Below are 12,321 nucleotides of genomic sequence, written 5' to 3'. Positions count from 1 at the left end.
ATCAAATAATACACATGTGAAATATTACAATGACTACACAAACAAAATAAGGCACTTCCATTACAATGCAATATTTGACAACAGGTTGTGCAACTTGCATATCAATATGAAATTCAAAATAACTACGAATAATATCACGCAAAACCTGTTAAATAAAATAAAAGTAAAGGTAATCGGGCAATACAAATTAGAATAAATAACAGTAAAACAAGCTGACTCTATCTAAAAAAAACAACGTAATTCATCCAATATTTTCTTTATTTATTGACGTAATGACGTAATGTAAGGAACAAGTGGTGGATTAATAATAATGATAATTATAATAAAAATAATAATAATCAATAAATTCATGTGTCGCCATGACAGCTGTGGTAGTATGCAAGGGGCGGGATGCAGGAAGTAGATGCACGCAGCTGATTGGTCAGGAGCAGCTGAGGAACCGGAAGTGGATCCAAACCTCACAACAGTAATTACAATCCTAGCAAGAAGTCTGTCTTTATATCTTCTTCTCCTAGCAGGCAAGCTAAGTAGCTCTTCTTGTGTCACTCCAAACAATGTAAATATGGCTTTCAATGTTTTGTTTTAAAAGTGCTCTTTTAAATGTGTCGGCCATGTTTTGAGGAGCCAACCGACAATTTCTAAAATGTAGTTGACCATTTTTCTTATAGCTGCGGAACTATTTGTTCCTTATTTTGTTACCTTGCCGCCTGGTTGGGATGATATTTATGTGGAATTTTGTGACTTTTGATATAATTATGTATGTGATGTTATATGTCCGACTAGCTTGCTTGCTAGCTAACAGACTAGCTTGCTAACTGCGTTGCTTTGATCACGTGAGCACTTTGTAAGTACATATGTTTAATATATATTTATATATGACATTTTTTTATATATACATATATATATACCGACTGTAGCCATCAAATATCTGTTAAAATGTTGATATTTTCTGTGTTGGCCGTGATTGCCTTGAGCAGGTGTACCTAATGTTGTGGCCACACTTCACAGCTCGGGACGCCATCTTGTTCCCCTTTTGTAGCAGCTACGTTGAGTCACGTTTCAATATATATTTATATATAAAATAATATATATATATATATGAATATGAATATACCGAATGTAGCCATCAAATATCTGTAAAAATGGAGACTTTTTAGTGCAAATTCCGTGTTGGCCGTGATGGCATTGAGCAGGTGTACCTAATGTTCTGGCCACACTTCACAGCTCGGGACCCCATTTTATTCCCCTTTTTGTCGCGGTTCAATATATATATTTATATATGAAATTACATATACATATGAATATACCGAATGTAGCCATCAAATATCTGAAAAAATTGAGACTTTTTAGTGCAACTTCCGTGTTGGCCGTGATTGCCTTGAGCAGGTGTACCTAATGTTCTGGCCACACTTCACAGCTCGGGACGCCATTTTATTCCCCCTTTTGTCGCGGTTCAATATATATTTATATATAAAATAATATATATATATACATATGAATATACCGAATGTAGCCATCAAATATCTGTAAAAATGTAGACTTTTTAGTGCAAATTCCGTGTTGGTCGTGATGGCATTGAGCAGGTGTACCTAATGTTCTGGCCACAATTCACAGCTCGGCACGCCATTTTATTCCCTTTTTTAGCAGCTTCGTTGAGTCACGGTTTAATATATATTTATATATGAAATAATATATATATATACATATGAATTTACCGAATGTAGCCATCAAATATCTAAAAATGTAGACTTTTTAGTGCAACTTCCGTGTTGGCCGTGATGGCATTGAGCAGGTGTACTTAATGTTGTGGCCACACTTCACAGTTCGGGACGCCATTTTATTCCCCTTTTTGTCGCGGTTCAATATATATATTTATATATGAAATTACATATACATATGAATATACCGAATGTAGCCATCAAATATCTGTAAAAATGTAGACTTTTTAGTGCAACTTCCGTGTTGGCCGTGATTGCTTTGAGCAGGTGTACCTAATGTTGTGGCCACACTTCACAGCTCGGGACGCCATCTTGTTGCTTATTTTTAGCAGCTGCGTTGAGTCACGGTTCAATATATATTTATATATAAAATAATATATATATATACATATGAATATACCGAATGTAGCCATAAAATATCTGTAAAAATGTAGATTTTTTAGTGCAACTTCCGTGTTGGCCGTGATTGCTTTGAGCAGGTGTACCTAATGTTGTGGCCACACTTCACAGCTCGGGACGCCATTTTATTCCCCCTTTTGTCGCGGTTCAATATATATTTATGTATGAAATTACATATACATATGAATATACCGAATGTAGCCATCAAATATCTGTAGAAATTGAGACTTTTTAGTGCAAATTCCGTGTTGGCCGTGATGGCATTGAGCAGGTGTACCTAATGTTGTGGCCACACTTCACAGCTCGGGACGCCATTTTATTCCCTTTTTAGCAGCTTCGTTGAGTCACGGTTTAATATATATTTACATATGAAATTATATATATATATATAAATATGAATATACCGAATGTAGCCATGAAATATCTGTAAAAATGGAGACTTTTTAGTGCAATTTCCGTGTTGGCCGTGATTGCATTGAGCAGGTGTACCTAATGTTGTGGCCACACTTCACAGCCCGGGACGCCCTCTTCTTGCTTATTTTTAGCAGCTGCGTTGAGTCACGGTTCCTACAGGGTTCTACGCGGCCTGAGCGGGACCAGGACACGCACGGGAACGGCCCGGGAGAAGGAATCACAGGAGCAAAGGTACAGAACTATTGTTTGAAAGTTGCTGTTTGGTTGCGGGAAACCTTTGTCAACAAAGTCTTTCTGAGTGCCGTTAGTCACGTGGCACAAACATACTACCGTACTAATATCCCAATCATTGTCTTTCTACTTTATTTATTCATATTATTATGATAAATATTGGTCAATATTTGTAGGACACTCCATTAGGTTCACCAGGGTTTGCCAAAGTGCGGCGCGGGGGCCACTTGTGGCACGCAACTCTCTTTATTCAGTTAAATGTATGTCATTTTAATGTTGTAATATTCTCATTCAAGCATTGAACGTTCGGATCTCTCAATTATTTCAACACAGAACTCTTTTTCTCGGGTAATAAAAAGCATCTTTAGTGTGTTTAATGAAGATAAAAGGTGAAGAATATCAAAGTGTACATTGATGTTTCATAATCTAGTCGGGCGTAGCGCTATGCGAATGAAGTACAAAAAGGTACTACCCTGCCTTTGAAACAAGACATTCAAGCGCATGATGGCGCGCTGAGTCGACACGCACACGGAGCACTTACAAGCAGAAACGGTGCGGAGAAAGAAGCGGTAGAATGGTCGTATTTTGGCTTGAAAACTAACAGAGGTCAAGCTGTAAACCAGGGTTATTCAAAATACAAATATCCCAGACTAGAACGTTAAAAGTTAGCTTGCTAACAGTTAGCGCGTTATTCTAAATGCAAATATCCCGGACTAGAACGTTAAAAGTTAGCTTGCTAACAGTTAGCGCGTTATTCTAGATACAAAATACAAATACCCCGGACTAGAACGTTAAAAGTTAGCTTGCTAACAGTTAGCGCGTTATTCTAGATACAAAATACAAATATCCCGGACTAGAACGTTAAAAGTTGCGTTATTCTAGATACAAAGTACAAATATCCCGGACTAGAACGTTAAAAGTTAGCTTGCTAACAGTTAGCACGTTATTCTAAATACAAAATACAAATATCCCGGACTAGAACGTTAAAAGTTAACTTGCTAACAGTTGGCGCGTTATTCTAGATACAAAATACAAATATCCCGGACTAGAACGTTAAAAGTTAGCTTGCTAACAGTTAGCGCGTTATTCTAAATACAAAATACAAATATCCCGCACTAGAACGTTAAAAGTTGCGTTATTCTAGATACAAAGTACAAATATCCCGGACTAGAACGTTAAAAGTTAGCTTGCTAACAGTTAGCGCGTTATTCTAAATACAAAATACAAATATCCCGGACTAGAACGTTAAAAGTTGCGTTATTCTAGATACAAAGTACAAATATCCCGGACTAGAACGTTAAAAGTTAGCTTGCTAACAGTTAGCGCGTTATTCTGGATACAAAATACAAATATCCCGGACTAGAACGTTAAAAGTTAGCTTGCTAACAGTTAGCGCGTTATTCTAAATACAAAATACAAATATCCTGGACTAGAACGTTAAAAGTTACCTTGCTAACAGTTAGCGCGTTATTCTAAATACAAAATACAAATATCCCGGACTAGAACGTTAAAAGTTAGCTTGCTAACAGTTGGCGCGTTATTCTAGATACAAAATACAAATATCCCGGACTAGAACGTTAAAAGTTAGCTTGCTAACAGTTAGCGCGTTATTCTAAATACAAAATACAAATATCCCGGACTAGAACGTTAAAGGTTAGCTTGCTAACAGTTAGCGCGTTATTCTAAATACAAATATCCCGGACTAGAACGTTAAAAGTTAGCTTGCTAACAGTTAGCGCGTTATTCTAAATACAAATATCCCGGACTGGAACGTTAAAAGTTAGCTTGCTAACAGTTAGCGCGTTATTCTAAATACAAAATACAAATATCCCGGACTAGAACGTTAAAAGTTAGCTTGCTAACAGTTAGCGCGTTATTCTAAATACAAAATACAAATATCCCGGACTAGAACGTTAAAAGTTAGCTTGCTAACAGTTAGCACGTTAATTCTAAATACAAAATACAAATATCCCGGACTAGAACGTTAAAAGTTAGCTTGCTAACAGTTAGCGCGTTATTCTAAAGACAAAATACAAATATCCCGGACTAGAACGTTAAAAGTTGCGTTATTCTAGATACAAAGTACAAATATCCCGGACTAGAACGTTAAAAGTTAGCTTGCTAACAGTTAGCGCGTTATTCTAAATACAAAATACAAATATCCCGGACTAGAACGTTAAAAGTTAGCTTGCTAACAGTTGGCGCGTTATTCTAAATACAAATATCCCGGACTAGAACGTTAAAAGTTAGCTTGCTAACAGTTAGCGCGTTATTCTAAAGACAAAATACAAATATCCCGGACTAGAACGTTAAAAGTTAGCTTGCTAACAGTTAGCGCGTTATTCTAAATACAAAATACAAATATCCCGGACTAGAACGTTAAAAGTTAGCTTGCTAACAGTTAGCACGTTATTCTAAATACAAAATACAAATATCCCGGATTAGAACGTTAAAAGTTAGCTTGCTAACAGTTAGCGCGTTATTCTAAAGGCAAAATACAAATATCCCGGACTAGAACGTTAAAAGTTGCGTTATTCTAGATACAAAGTACAAATATCCCGGACTAGAACGTTAAAAGTTAGCTTGCTAACAGTTAGCGCGTTATTCTAAATACAAAATACAAATATCCCGGACTAGAACGTTAAAAGTTAGCTTGCTAACAGTTGGCGCGTTATTCTAAATACAAATATCCCGGACTAGAACGTTAAAAGTTAGCTTGCTAACAGTTAGCGCGTTATTCTAAAGACAAAATACAAATATCCCGGACTAGAACGTTAAAAGTTAGCTTGCTAACAGTTAGCGCGTTATTCTAAATACAAAATACAAATATCCCGGACTAGGACGTTAAAAGTTAGCTTGCTAACAGTTAGCGCGTTATTCTAAATACAAAATACAAATATCCCGGACTAGAATGTTAAAAGTTAGCTTGCTAACAGTTAGCGCGTTATTCTAAATACAAAATACAAATATCCCGGACTAGAACGTTAAAAGTTAGCTTGCTAACAGTTAGCGCGTTATTCTATAGACAAAATACAAATATCCCGGACGAGATCGTTAAAAGTTAGCTTGCTAACAGTTAGCGCGTTATTCTAAATACAAAATACAAATATCCCGGACTAGAACGTTAAAAGTTAGCTTGCTAACAGTTAGCGCGTTATTCTGAATACAAAATACAAATATCCCGGACTAGAACGTTAATAGTTAGCTTGCTAACAGTTAGCGCGTTATTCTAAATACAAAATACAAATATCCCGGACTAGAACGTTAAAAGTTAGCTTGCTAACAGTTAGCGCGTTATTCTAAATACAAAATACAAATGTCCCGGACTAGAATGTTAAAAGTTAGCTTGCTAACAGTTAGCGCGTTATTCTAAATACAAAATACAAATATCCCGGACGAGAACGTTAAAAGTTAGCTTGCTAACAGTTAGCGCGTTATAGACAGCGTTATATTAAGTTGAATGTGTTTGGCTGCAAAATTGGCTAAAAAAAGCTTAGCATGTTATTGTGAGTGTGCTGAAACCTTAATGTTAGCATGCTAACAGTCAGCATGGGTCAAGTACCAAGTTTGAGTCTGAGGTGTTTGGCTGTAAAAATGGCCAGAAAAGGTAGCATGTTAATGTTAGTATGCTGGATTGTTGTTAGCATGCTAACAGTTAGCATGGGACAAGCGCCAAGTTATGAGTCTGAGGCGTTTTGGCTGCTAAATTGTCTAAAAAAGCTGTAATGCTAATTTTAGCATGCTAACAGTTACCATATGTCAAGTACCAAGTTATGAGTCTGCGATGTTTGGCTGTAAAATTGGCTAAAAAGTTAGCCTGTTAATGTTATAGCATGCTAACAGTTAGCATGGGTCAAGTACCAAGTTTGAGTCTGAGGTGTTAACAAAATGGGCTAAAAGGTTAGCATGTAAATGTTAGTATGCTGGATTGTTGTTAGCATGCTAACAGTTAGCATGGGACAAGCGCCAAGTTATGAGTCTGAGGCGTTTTGGCTGCTAAATTGTCTAAAAAAAGCTATAATGCTAATTTTAGCATGCTAACAGTTAGCATATGTCAAGTACCAAGTTATGAGTCTTGCGATGTTTGGCTGTAAAATTGGCTAAAAAGTTAGCCTGTTAATGTTATAGCATGCTAACAGTTAGCATGGGTCAAGTACCAAGTTTGAGTCTGGGGTGTTACAAAATGGGCTAAAAAGTTAGCATGTAAATGTTAGTATGCTGGATTGTTGTTAGCATGCTAACAATTAGCATGGGACAAGCGCCAAGTTATGAGTCTGAGGCGTTTTGGCTGCTAAATTGTCTAAAAAAGCTGTAATGCTAATTTTAGCATGCTAACAGTTACCATATGTCAAGTACCAAGTTATGAGTCTGCGATGTTTGGCTGTGAAATTGGCTAAAAAGTTAGCCTGTTAATGTTATAGCATGGGTCAAGTACCAAGTTTGAGTCCGAGGTGTTACAAAATGGGCTAAAAAGTTAGCATGTAAATGTTAGTATGCTGAATTGTTGTTAGCATGCTAACAGTTAGCATGGGACAAGCGCCAAGTTATGAGTCTGAGGCGTTTTGGCTGCTAAATTGTCTAAAAAAGCCGTAATGCTAATTTTAGCATGCTAACAGTTAGCATATGTCAAGTACCAAGTTATGAGTCTGCGATGTTTGGCTGTAAAATTGGCTAAAAAGTTAGCCTGTTAATGTTATAGCATGCTAACAGTTAGCATGGGTCAAGTACCAAGTTATGAGTCTGAGGCGTTTGGCTGTAAAATTGGCCAAAAAGTCAGCATGCTAATGTTATAGCATGCTAACAGTTAGCATGAGCCAAGCACTACGTTATACGAGTCTGAGGCGTTTGGCTGTAAAATTGGCCAAAAAGTCAGCATGCTAATGCTATAGCATGCTAACAGTTAGCATATGTCAAGTACAAAGTTATGAGTCTGAGGTGTTCGGCTACAAAAGTGGACATGTTAGCTTGGTGAACATGTTGCTAAGTTAGCACTGAATGGCAGCATGGAGCAGGAAGCTAACAGGCGCTGGATTTAGCTCCAAAGATCAGATATCATGTCTTCCTCAGCTGTCGTTTGCCACACACACACACACACACACACACACACACACACACACACACACACACACACACACACACACACACACACCCCACAGACACACACGTACACACCCCAAGTCGCACTGTTGCCATGGACGCACACACACCTTATGCTTCATGGACGCTTTATGCTGACGATTATCACACCAATTGTACATTTTTAGTTGCTTATGGTAGCTTTCGACCGCTAACAACTATGGAACAAAACAGATGTAATATTGATGTAATCAGTCTAGTATAGTGCTCCCCCGGGGGATTCCCTCGTTCTACTGGGGGACTTCAATGCTCATGTTGGCAGCGACAGTGAAACCTGGAGAGGCGTGATTGGGAAGAATGGCTGCCCGGATCTGAACCCGAGCGGTGTTTTGTTATTGGACTTTTGTGCTCGTCACAGATTGTCCATAACGAACACCATGTTCAAACATAAGGGTGTCCATATGTGCACTTGGCACCAGGACACCCTAGGCCGCAGTTCCATGATCGACTTTGTAGTTGTGTCATCGGATTTGCGGCCTCATGTTTTGGACACTCGGGTGAAGAGAGGGGCGGAGCTTTCTACCGATCACCACCTGGTGGTGAGTTGGCTGCGATGGTGGGGGAAGATGCCGGACAGACCTGGCAGGCCCAAACGCATAGTGAGGGTTTGCTGGGAACGTCTGGCAGAGTCTCCTGTCAGAGAGAGTTTCAATTCCCACCTCCGGAAGAACTTTGAACATGTCACGAGGGAGGTGCTGGACATTGAGTCCGAATGGACCATGTTCCGCGCCTCTATTGTCGAGGCGGCCGATTGGAGCTGTGGCCGCAAGGTAGTTGGTGCTTGTCGTGGCGGTAATCCTAGAACCCGTTGGTGGACACCGGCGGTGAGGGATGCCGTCAAGCTGAAGAAGGAGTCCTATCGGGTTCTTTTGGCTCATAGGACTCCTGAGGCAGCGGACAAGTACCGACAGGCCAAGCGGTGTGCGGCTTCAGCGGTCGCAGAGACAAAAACTCGGACATGGGAGGAGTTCGGTGAGGCCATGGAAAACGACTTCCGGACGGCTTCGAAGCAATTCTGGTCCACCATCCGCCGCCTCAGGAAGGGGAAGCAGTGCACTACCAACACCGTGTATGGTGAGGATGGTGTTCTGCTGACCTCGACTGCGGATGTTGTGGATCGGTGGAGGGAATATATAATTACATTTAAATGGCATTGCATACATGTAAAATGAAATGCTATTTCACATTATTTGACCAGTAGCAGTTACACTCATCTGAACAGGTCAGCCACCTGTTTAAAGCCCGATCACAGTTGAAATCTTGAAATGAAGGGCTTTTAATGGCCAAAACATTAACCTGGACAACATTTTAACAGCTGCTTGGCTCAGATTTTATTCTTTTCATTGCATTCACATGCTACAGTGGACAATTTAGCTTCAGTCCATGTGTGTTTATTGACAACAGGGTTATAACCTGGACACGTTAGCTCGTCGGTATGAAAACAGGTGACCGAGTCAAACAGCGGCGGTGTTAATGAAGCAGCGTCAGGCTCCTCACCGTCAGTGAAACGCTCGGTGAAATCGCGGATTAACGTTAAATATATGACGAGCCGCGAGCGATGCAGCTATAAACTATCTACCTATAACCTATATTACCCTCGTATTTTGATCCTTCGTCGTCGTCGTCGTCTTCTTCTTCTGGCCCACCAGGTGAATTAAGTGCTATTGGCGGAGTTACAATGCATAGTAGGCTACTGCACCGGAGTTGTAACTACAAGGTACATGCACAGACAGAGTCCCATTGCTTTTATGAGCGGTCGAGCGAGTCAAAAGCAGAAAAATCCATTTGTGGCGGACGTAATTCTTTCGTGGCGGGCCGCCACAAATAAATGAATGTGTGGGAAACACTGGTATGTATACATACATGTGTATATATGTATTAATGTATGTATATATATGTGTGTGTGTGTATATGTGCATAAATGTGTATTAATGTATGAGTGTGTAAATATACATATATAATGTGTGTGTGTGTGTGTATATGTATATATGTGTATATATATATATATAATGTGTGTGTGTGTGTGTATATGTATATATGTGTATATATATATATATATATATATATATATATATATATATATATATATATATATATATATATATATATATATATATATATATATATGTGTATTAATGTATGTATATAAGTGTATATGAATTAGGGCCGCAACTAACGATTAATTTGACAATCGATTAATCTGTCGATTATTACTTCGATTAATCGATTAATAATCGGATAAAAGAGACAAACTACATTTCTATCCTTTCCAGTATTTTATTGAAAACAAACCCAGCATACTGGCACCATGTTGTGGACATTGTGGATGCAGCATACAGCAATAATAAGACAGAAATGTAACTCATCAGATCAGAAGTGAGTCAGATATTGTACACGTTTCTGTTGTGAATAATAAAGGATTCATTTTAGGCTGCCTCTGAATAATAGCATGAAATATTCCAGCACCTTCATAACGTTTAGTTATACTAAAGCGTCACTCAAATCTAAATATATTTATATAGCTTTATCGACATTGATCCATTATGAAACCAACCTGAGATATTTCTGTCCGTTACGTTTATTTCCAAATTGGTAACCGTGCGTTTTCTCTCTCAAAACGGAGTCAAATGTGGCGGAGACACATTATCAGCCCCGCGTTGCAACAAAGGCATAACGTTAACGTTACTCACAACAAAGCTGAACTCATGAATGCCTGTTGCCACTGTGGACTTGAAAAGTTCCGTAACGTGAGTTCTTCCCTTCATCCATGGCTCCAACATGTTTCCTTTTCAGCTGCTCCTGAAGCAATGTTGTACTTCCGTGACATTTTGCAGGAAACACTCTTCTTTCAAGTCTTTAAAGTGAAGTGTTCCCACACTTTTGACCACTTAGGTCGAACACTTTTCTCCATTGAGGCAATAACTTCAAGATGTTTTTCCGCTGAACTATCCGTACTGTTTTCTTGGGCCATTTTTCGAATATTTCCAGCAAAGGAGACGGCGTTGTCACGTGAGCTGCACATGACACATCATTGGCTAGCTTACCTCCACCTCATGACACGTAACCTCAGTGCTGTTTTCTACTGTTTTTGTACTTATTTTGATTATTGTTTCTCAGCTGTTTGTTAATGTTTCAGTTTATAAATAAAGGTTTATTTAAAAAAAATAAATTAAAAAAAAGCCTACGCGCATAGCATAGTTCCAACGAATCGATGACTAAATTAATCGCCAACTATTTTTATAATCGATTTAATCGATTAATTGTTGCAGCCCTAATATGAATGTGTGTATATATGTATGTATGTCCATCCATTTTCTACCGCTTGTCCCTTTTGGGGTCGCAGGGGGCGCTGGAGCCTATCTCAGCTGCAATCGGGCGGAAGGCGGGGTACACCCTGGACAAGTCGCCACCTCATCGCAGGGCCAACACAGATAGACAGACAACATTCACACTCACATTCACACACTAGGGACCATTTAGTGTTGCCAATCAACCTATCCCCAGGTGCATGTCTTTGGAGGTGGGAGGGGCCTATCCCCAGGTGCATGTCTTTGGAGGTGGGAGGGGCCTATCCCCAGGTGCATGTCTTTGGAGGTGGGAGGGGCCTATCCCCAGGTGCATGTCTTTGGAGGTGGGAGGGGCCTATCCCCAGGTGCATGTCTTTGGAGGTGGGAGGGGCCTATCCCCAGGTGCATGTCTTTGGAGGTGGGATGAAGCCGGAGTAGAACCCACGCAGTCACGGGGAGAACATGCAAACTCCACACAGAAAGATCCCAAGCCCGGGATTGAACTCAGGCTACTCAGGGCCTTCGTATTGTGAGGCAGATGCACTAACCCCTCTTCCACCGTGCTGCCCTATGTATGTATGTATATAATATATATATATATATATATATATATATATATATATATATATATATATATATATATATATATATATATATATATATATATATATATATGTCTTAGATTATCCAAAAAAATAGTGCTCGATACCGTGGTAGAGCGTAATATATGTATGTGTGGGGAAAAAAATCACAAGATTCCTTCATCTCTACAGGCCTGTTTCATGAGGGGTTCCCTCAATCATCAAAATCACCTGATTGAGGGAACCCCTCATGAAACAGGCCTGTAGAGATGAAGTAGTCTTGTGATTTTTTTCGTGGTAGAGCGTAATATATGTATGTGTGGGGAAAAAATCACAAGACTACTTCATCTCTAGAGGCCTGTTTCATGAGGGGTTCCCTTAATCATCAAAATCTCCTGATGATTGAGGGAACCCCTCATGAAACAGGCCTGTAGAGATGAAGTAGTCTTGTGATTTTTTTCCCACACATACATATACAGGTAAAAGCCAGTAAATTAGAATATTTTGAAAAACTTGATTTATTTCAGTAATTGCATTCAAAAGGTGTAACTTGTA

The 12,321-nt window shown here is 39.2% G+C and overlaps 1 protein-coding gene across 9 annotated transcripts in view; it reads left to right on the top strand.

Moving 5' to 3' along the window:
• The first annotated feature begins 434 nt into the window (after positions 1-434).
• Positions 435-12,321, top strand: part of cap2 (cyclase associated actin cytoskeleton regulatory protein 2) — a 45,985-nt gene continuing 34,098 nt past the window's right edge. For 3 of the 9 annotated variants that reach the window (XM_061931068.2, XM_072912578.1, XM_072912577.1), the window contains exons 1-2: positions 440-556; positions 2,663-2,762. The gene's annotated coding sequence lies outside the window, so the exon portion shown is untranslated. Of the gene's footprint in view, positions 557-611; positions 845-2,631; positions 2,763-12,321 lie in introns of those variants that run through there. The other 6 variants (XM_072912575.1, XM_061931071.2, XM_061931069.2 and 3 more) reach the window with 6 other exon arrangements.

Source organism: Nerophis lumbriciformis, linkage group LG37 (genome assembly GCF_033978685.3).
Source record: "Nerophis lumbriciformis linkage group LG37, RoL_Nlum_v2.1, whole genome shotgun sequence".
Taxonomy (NCBI): Eukaryota; Metazoa; Chordata; class Actinopteri; order Syngnathiformes; family Syngnathidae; genus Nerophis; species Nerophis lumbriciformis.
The sequence above is the reverse complement of the archived record's forward strand: the minus strand, read 5'-3'. Positions and strand labels throughout refer to the sequence as shown.